This window comes from Leptosomus discolor, chromosome 3 (assembly GCF_034619465.1).
Source record: "Leptosomus discolor isolate bLepDis1 chromosome 3, bLepDis1.hap2, whole genome shotgun sequence".
NCBI lineage: Eukaryota > Metazoa > Chordata > Aves > Leptosomiformes > Leptosomidae > Leptosomus > Leptosomus discolor.
This window is the reverse complement of record NC_141393.1, coordinates 20,635,642-20,644,074: the sequence shown is the minus strand read 5'-3', so window position 1 is coordinate 20,644,074 and position 8,433 is coordinate 20,635,642.

Below are 8,433 nucleotides of genomic sequence, written 5' to 3'. Positions count from 1 at the left end.
CTTCTTTTTCCCCCACAGATCACTACTGATAAAAAGCTACTACCACCGGGACCTTGAGAGGGGACAAGTAGCTATCCGCTCTCAAAAGGTAAGGAGCTGTAAAGTCTCCAAAGATCACCCAGCAGCAGCAGTATCCATTAAAGACAAGCAAGTTTTCCACCAAGAGACAAGCAGAAGGGGCATCCACTGGAATCCTAGTAAGGAGCAAAAGAGAAAGAGAATAAATACAAGAATCAGAAATACTTTGACTGAAAGGGAAATGGTAACATGGGAAAAATAACATGTATATTTTTTTCTAAATCTAAATAATCAGTCTACTTTTCCAAAATGCAGAGCTGTTATGCATTCAAATGCTGAAACAAGCACCAGAGTTTCTGGTTTTTCCACAGACTACACCAGTCTTTGGCAAGTCGATTTTTTTTTAAACTTGCAAGTGAGTAATGAGTCTTAATCAAATGTGGCTGCAATGCCTTAATAGAAGTATTTCTAAACTGCATCAGTATTTAAATGAATACCTCTAAAAAGTCCGAGTTACCCAAGATATTTCTAATACTGAACAAAGCCAATTTCTTTAAGAGCAAATCCAGCAATCTGGCTTGTTTCTCAGAGCGGCATGCAGCCTCAGCCGCTATCTGTCGGATTAAAGACAAAACCAAAGGGGGGGGGGGGGGCGGGAAGGAAGCAGGAAGAGAGGCATTAAGGCTCACACCTTAGCCATTTCCTACAGACTATGAAAACGCAAATCCTCTGATTTTCCCTGAATTACAGCTAGCTGTACCATTATTTCTTACGCTGAACTGCTGTGCGATGGTTCAGGTTGTGCTTTGGCTGGCCAAGAGAGTACGTGGATTCTGAGAACCATTTGTTTTCTATTTTTTCCTTGAAAAACATTAATTCCCAGGCTAAAGGCAGCCGCCCATTTCCCCACCTTTCGCAAACACCTTCACGCCTCCTCTCCTGTCAACTCCGCACCGCACAAGGGCCGCCCTTCTTCTCTTCCGAACGCCCCCCTGCCCCCCGCACCCTACCCTCAGACGTTTGTCACTCTTCCTACCGCTGGTTTTCAGCCGGACGCGCGAAATAAAACCCTTCTCTGAACACGGGGTTTCTGCAGCAGGGCGTGTTGGGAGCAGTGGCTACGGCGAGGCTGGGCACGGCGGCTCCCGCTCCGCGCACTCCGCACAAAGCCGCCCTCGCCTCCGGGGGGCTGCGCCGCGGGGCTGGGGGCGATGCGCGCCCCGGCCCCGCGTAACGTCCACGGCCCGGGGCCCGCACCGCCCCGTAGGGCCGGGCCGGGCCGGGCCGGGCGGGGCAGCGGCCCCCAGGAGGCAGCCAGCGCCGTGCGGCCGCCGCCCCAACCTGCGGCCCCCGGGCCGGGCCGGGGGAGGCAGCGCTTCTTCCTCTGGGGGTGAGCGGGGGGCGTGGGGGGCTCTGCCCGGGGGCTCCAGCGCCGCCCCGCCGGAGAGGGGAAAGAAAACAACCGCTGGCGGCTTTTCCAGGCTGGTGTGTCCAGGAGCACAATGTAAAAGGCACAATTTGATTTCTGAAGACTCTGAGTATTCCGAGACAGGAATAACATGAGGATAGCCATTTCGGGGGGGGGGGGGGGGGGGGGGGGGAATCAGAAGTAGTCTTCCTAGTGCAGCTGTTTTTAAACTCAAAGGTGTAGCTATAAACAAATAGATAGACACGTATTACTTGTACAATTACATACATACCTAGAAATTCAATGTTACTCAACACAGCCACAAACTCTTTGGGTTGAAAACCTCGTATCAGGCTCCCTACTCCTTTGTAAGCAGCACGGCAAGGAAAAAAAGGAGGCAGAAAGACATTAAAGTCCTAAAATGGGGAGAAAGAGGAGGCAGCGTGGCATTTTTCCTCAATGACATCTTTGCCACCCTACTCCAAAGAATGACCATAAGCATATTTCATGACCGTGTTTCTGATAATCAGGAAGCTGTTACACCACACTACACAAGCCCCATCCTCAACAGATACCACCTAGAAATCTTAATTGAATCAGAATAACCTCTGACCCAAACACCAACTAATTTATTTTTCGGTGCAGCTGCAGAATAAACAACAACAGAGAGCAACAGGTTTCCCTGAAAAATTTAGGGATACACGGGGACTCCTCGCTTTATTACTCACTCTGCACTTTGATCCTCCAAATCCTGCCCCCCTGGTGCAGAATGCAGGGAATGCTCTACAGGCAGAAGCGTTTCGTTTCCTGCCCACTGCCAGCAGAATCTCACACTGGGTTTATTCCTGGCAGAGTAACTTTTGGCTGACTGACCTCAGCTCACGTCCCCAGGGCCCGTTTTCCAATACATTCTGTGCACAGTTATGCACTTTCTTCAGTGCTACAGCAATGAGAGAGACCAATTTACTCATCTTGTTAAAAGGCTGCAGTCAGAAGTGCAGTGCTGTTTTGATTTCGGTTTTTATGTAGTACCACTGAATATGAAAGACTTTCAAACTTTCATGCCCCCATCAGGCCCTTAGAAAAGTATTCTAAGGGCATGGGGAAAAAAAATAACAAAGTCACTAACCAGAGGCCAACCTGACAGGTGAAATTCCCAAACCAGCTAATGCTGATATGAGGCAATCTCAGACTTACAGTTGTTTTCACTGTGCAGACAGGCAGCAACGCAAGCACAGGAAGGAAGCTTAGAGCAGAGTTTTCAGAACGTGCCAGCAGCGCTCTTCAGGTTGTGATCTGCGGTTTGCATTTATTGCTCTACTGAGCGTTTACCCCAAACGCTTCCATTTTAACTCAGTACGTCTCACATAATCTTCATTACTTCTGAAGCACACTTATAACAAGGAAAACATAACTAACTTCCAGTCAATGTCACAAAAGACCAACTAAAAAAAAAGAACTGCTGACATATAATAAATATTGTAGAATAAAGGCAAGTTTGATGAATAACACTGAGGTATATCACTCAGTAACTCCTACTGCTGGCCACGTGTACTTCTTGCAAACACAGCTGTGCTGTTTTCATTCAGCAGCTGTGCATTCTGCAGTGCTAAGTGCTCTCATATTTGCCTTCTGCATTACTTTAAATTTGGACACATCTGCATTGTGATAAAGCTACTTTAGCAAAAAGGAACTATGTGCCTCCAGGAGTTACAAAGCCAATTGACCACCTCAACAATAACAAGCCTTTATTTCGCAAGCCTGGAATTTTCACGGAAGAGCTAAAAATGCCTTTAGTGGCAAAACTTTGTAATTTATTTCAACACAAACATATAGTTTCAAAAATGTTATATTACCATTTCAGCAACATGGCCATGACTGATGCCTGATTACTGAGCACTGTGGTATCTTGCCCCTTTACCTACACCTCCCACTCCCCCCTCAACCATTAGCATTTTACTTTACAAAGAGTTTTTAAACAGGCTGCATGTATGACAGCATGCAAAACAAAACTGCAATATATGATGGTGAAAAAGGGTTCCTATTATTTCAAATGCTTAAAATACATATATTTATTTCAGAAATATTTGGGGAGCCAAAATAAATCAGAGTACTCCACCCTCCCCTTGTTTTATCCGTTAACCTTTGACATGACTCAGGCTGAAAGAGCAGCAATTAAGGGCACATTTCAAACCTCTCCTACCTCCAGGAGCACAGTTCTACAGCTTTACTTTTCAAAAAGTAAATGCTTGAAACTCCTTGGTCTTACACTACACAGCAGAGACGATCACCCACTATTTTTTTATTGTGCCTGCTGTTTTCCCCTTACCTTGTGCAGCAATTCAAAGACACCAAGTCTCCCTTCACATATGTGTAGCCGAAAAAATCCCACAGCGCTCCAAAACTTCTTCTCCCGGAGCCATCTCATCTGTATTCCTCAGGAACTGACTTACTGTGTTCCTCTCGTCCCAAACAGCTGCTATCTCGGCTAACCCACCTTCTTCTCAGATCACTCATAGTGAAAACATTCCTCACTTCCTGTCTCAAAAAACTTGCTCTGGGTATCATTCCACTGGGTAAAGAGCTGGGGGTGGAAGAAACTATTACAACAAAATAAACCTGTGCCAGCCAGCTCTTCAGGCAGCCTCTTTCACGTAACACTGTGCTGCATGAGCGCAGATTGCGTTCTCGGGAATATTTTCAAATCGCCCGTCTCTGGGTGCCTCTGTGTGTGTGCATTTAATTTCTGTTCCTGGAGGCGTTCCCCTCGCTCTATCCATGCGGAAGGATACGCTGAAAGAATTAAAGCGAAGGCCCGTATGCTTGTAGCCCATTACCTCAGAGAGTTGGAATGCCTGGCAGGGAGAATGTCAGCGATGAACAGCTGCTTCTCTGGCTGCGGGGGCATTACAGAAATAGGGGTTACAACAAATAGCAGGCAATCCTTGCTTTTTTTTATCATATGATCATTTATTTTAAGCCTTTCCAATTAAGGCAAACCTCTTACCAAAAAATCTGTTGGTTTTACTTTCATGCAGCTTGGAAATATTTTCAAGGTTTAATCTGTCTGTGTCGTACCAAATGACCTATGCACATACATTTGTGTCTGCAGCTAAAAACAAGAGCCCTTGAAAAGCTTCAGCTGTTGGTAAAATACACAGCAAGAAAATGCAGATTAAAGACTGATCTTTCAGCCCTTGTTTGCACTTAAAACTCTCAAAGCTGTCAGTAGAAATTATGCCCTTAGTAACAGCTGTCTTGGCAAGTATTAAATGCATATCAATTAAGTAATATTAATAGTGTTTAACAAATGCAAACATCATGTAAGGGGCTGCACTCCAGCTCCACAAATATATGGAGACCTTTGTATGTGTGTGGAGACCTCTGTATGTGTGTGTGCGCACATGTGAAATCAGCAATTGTGGTATGCAATTTGGAATTTTATGGCTCTTTACACTGTGTGAGCCTGGCAAAACTACGTACAAACTTGAAACAGGTCAGGGATGAGGTAAAAGGTAAAGTGAGTATGTGAACGCTGACTCATGACTGTAAAACTTAGAAAGTGTTTTGGTAATGTAAAGTGCACAAACATGCTACCGTCTGAGCAGGTCTAACCTGCAGATCTGCTATGCAAATAGCACATCACTCAGGAGGACACTAATCTCAGCTGAAATATGTGAGTAATTTTGTAGTATGATGAATTCTTCGGAGTTATTTCTCTGAGACAAAACGGGCTTTCCTCTCATCAGGGGAATATCTCGTCTCCCCGCCACACCCATCCCATACATCAGCCATAGTTATGATGAAGAGTCCATAAGCCAAGGAATTCAGGGGAATTTTATGCTGAGTAAAATAAACTAACTTTGAACTAAACTAAGCAGACACTCTTTTCTAATGCTATCTGCTGCAGGCCAGACATATGGTAGCTTGCTGGAGAAAACTGACCAGTACAATGCATGTCAAATCCAAGCCATGAAAATTCAGGGTTACAGAGGCAACACTTCCTATTTCTAAACAATTCATACTGGAAACAAGGTCTCAATTTTCTTCTCTCTCACATTTCCTATTCTAAATCTTGATCACACCCATTTCCTGCCTGATTCCCTGCCTAGAAGTTGCATTTTTAAGAGTTTTCTTACTCTCCATAGTTACTCCTTACTGTATTTTCTCTCTTTGCATTTACATTAAACATATCATCTTAAAAGAGACAAGTAGGACATTGTCAATACGCTCCTCCACAGCTTGCGGTTTCTCTTTGTAAAGCTCATCAAACTTGTTCCTGAATTAATTTTTTTCTTCTGCTTCCTATAATCCCAGTTTGTGTCCTAACTTTGTGTTCTTCTGCATTTTGTCCATTTTGCCCTATCTCATTTTATATCTCATCAGCTCTCCATTACCTGCTTTGCTCCAACTCTAATAAATAAGACAAAGACACAAAGGTGTCCGTGAACATGTGAGGAATTCTGATAAGGACACATCAACAAGACAGAGTGATTGCCCCGGGGTGCTATACTGTGCTTCTGCTTCTCCCCTTTAGCCCCTGGTCGACACTCATGACAGGCACGGGTAGAAACACCCACATCTTTTGCTGTACTTTACTCTCTTGTTGAAGATTATGTGAGGAAAAGACTATTATCTTACAGCTGAATGTTGCAGCCCTTGTTCTGTAAGTACAGAGAAAAGTTTCTGCCCATTGGGTTGCATACTGCCTGCCCACCGTGGAACAGGGATAAACCTATTTTCTTCTTAATGACATCTTCCCTTCTGGAACAGTTTTGATTTTTTTTTTTTCCATCCTGTTCCAAATGCGTGATTGCAGTTGAGGATATCGGCCAACAGGGTGAAGGTTGAAGCGAGTATTCACCTTGTTCGGATTCTGGGAACTCTGTCCAGCCTCAGGTCTTTGCATTGACAGACAGTTGGAAATGAGCCCAATAGGAAGAAGAATCAGTCACCCTCCAGGTGGAAAAGTGGTAGGCATGTACATGCTCCTCAGCCTAGTGGAGAGTTACCCATTTGTGATAAAAACACAGGCGGGGTAATCCAGAAACTACTAGTTAAGGGAGCATTCCCAGGATGCTGAAACAATGAAGAAGTCATGTGGAAAAATATCTTGATTTACTCACTAGCCATGCAAAATAGTGACTTCATGGACTGAAATGCCAGAATACTTCTGAATCTGCATGTGACACACAGCTGTTAGCTGAACAAGTTCACTTTATTCATCACTTCTGTTTTGGCTCTGTGTCTGAAGCCCCCCTGTTTTTTCATCATTCCATTCCTTATCTGTGAAAAAGCAAGAGGGAGCTGGGTCTTCATGCATCATTACATAGGTCTTGATGGTAGTGGGGAGAACGGAAGGTGCTAGAAAAATGAGCATAGAATGTGTATTACATGCTTGAAGCCTGAAATGTCATGTTTGCAAGATTAATTTTTACTTACAAGGCACTGTAAAATGTTGACCTATGTTCGTCTAAGTAAATAATGAAAGTTATAGAATTTTCCTATTAGAAGAAAATAGGCAATTTTCCTACACATAATGCAGTGCTGAACTTGAAGCAATGCCCTCCTGTTGTTATTCACAAAGGATAAATCTTTTTTTTTAAAACACAATACTTGTTTCTAAAGTAAATACATTCCTTAGTTATAAAATAAACTCAGTTCCTATTTTTGTCCTTCAATCATTATTTTTCTTCTTCCAATAATAAAGTAATACAACTTATTTGAAACCTTAAGAAAGAAAAACATGTCTCTTGAAGGTTAAAATGGAAGGTTGTAATTAAACTAATCTGTTACTAGTTGTATCTCACTGTAACACCAGTATAGTACAAGTATAGTCAGGCAAACAGCTCAGATCATTAGCAATAATTAGTCTAGGCTATCTCTGTATGAAGTTTGGTTTATATTAAGAGCAGTGATGCAGAAAGAGATTAATACAGCTGTTAACTGCAACGCCTGGAGTTTATTTTACCTAGTGGCATTTCTTGTAGAAGACTCTTTATCTGCAGGCTGGGCTTTCTGTAATGTTACTACTCACTAAATCAGCTGAGGTGAACTCACTAATACTACTAACATTAGTACTCACTAAATCAGCGGGGACATTGGTGCAAAAGATAAATGGTATGGCTCAAACATGACTTCCACAGAATTCTTCCTCTTTCTGCAACTGATTCCTTGTAGCAGTTAGACTAGTAGATGCTGCAATGTCTTTCTAAGGGGAAAAAAAAAAAAGTATGGTATTTTAAGGCTTCTTAGGAGTCTAACATGGGGTGACAAAACTAAAATTCAATAGGAAAATATTTTTATAGTATAGCTATGGCATTAAAAGTTACTCTGACACTTTGTGTATTGCTATACCACAATATAGTTGGCTTTTAACAAATAAATACTTAAATCTTCAATTTAATACTATTTAAGAGAGCATTAATATTAAAACAACCTTGTAGTTAATCCTGTGGCATTCATACTGAACCAAAGCCATTTGGCAGGGCTTTATAAACCAGTTTTACAAAAACCAGGAATGAGGCAAGATGCAACTTAAAAAAACCTGAGTGTGCCACTTGGGTAATGTAGACCCTCTGACATGCAACTATTTACAAATATGCTAAAAGACACATTTATTTTCTTTACTCGAGGGCCAGACTCCCCAGTGTGCCGCGGCTGCCCGGCCTCAGCAGCGGTTTGCGGTGACAGCGGCCAGGCCTCCCCGCCCGCCAGCCGGGGCTGCGCGACCCCCTCCTCCCCTCGGCCACCGCCTCAGGCTGCGCCCACCCGTTCGGGGCCTGCGCCGGCTGCAGCCCGAGCGCGGAGGGCGCCGTGGAGCTGGCTGGGGCGCTGCTGGGCGAGGGGGGAGCAGACTGGGCTGCTGAGGGTGTCGGAGCGAGCGCGGGCACCTTTCACCCCCGCGCTGCTGCCCGGCCGCCCACCGGGCCGTACCCCACCGGGCCGTACCCCACCGCGCCCCGGCCCGCTCCCGCCGCGGCGATCCCCGCCGAGAGCAGGCGTCG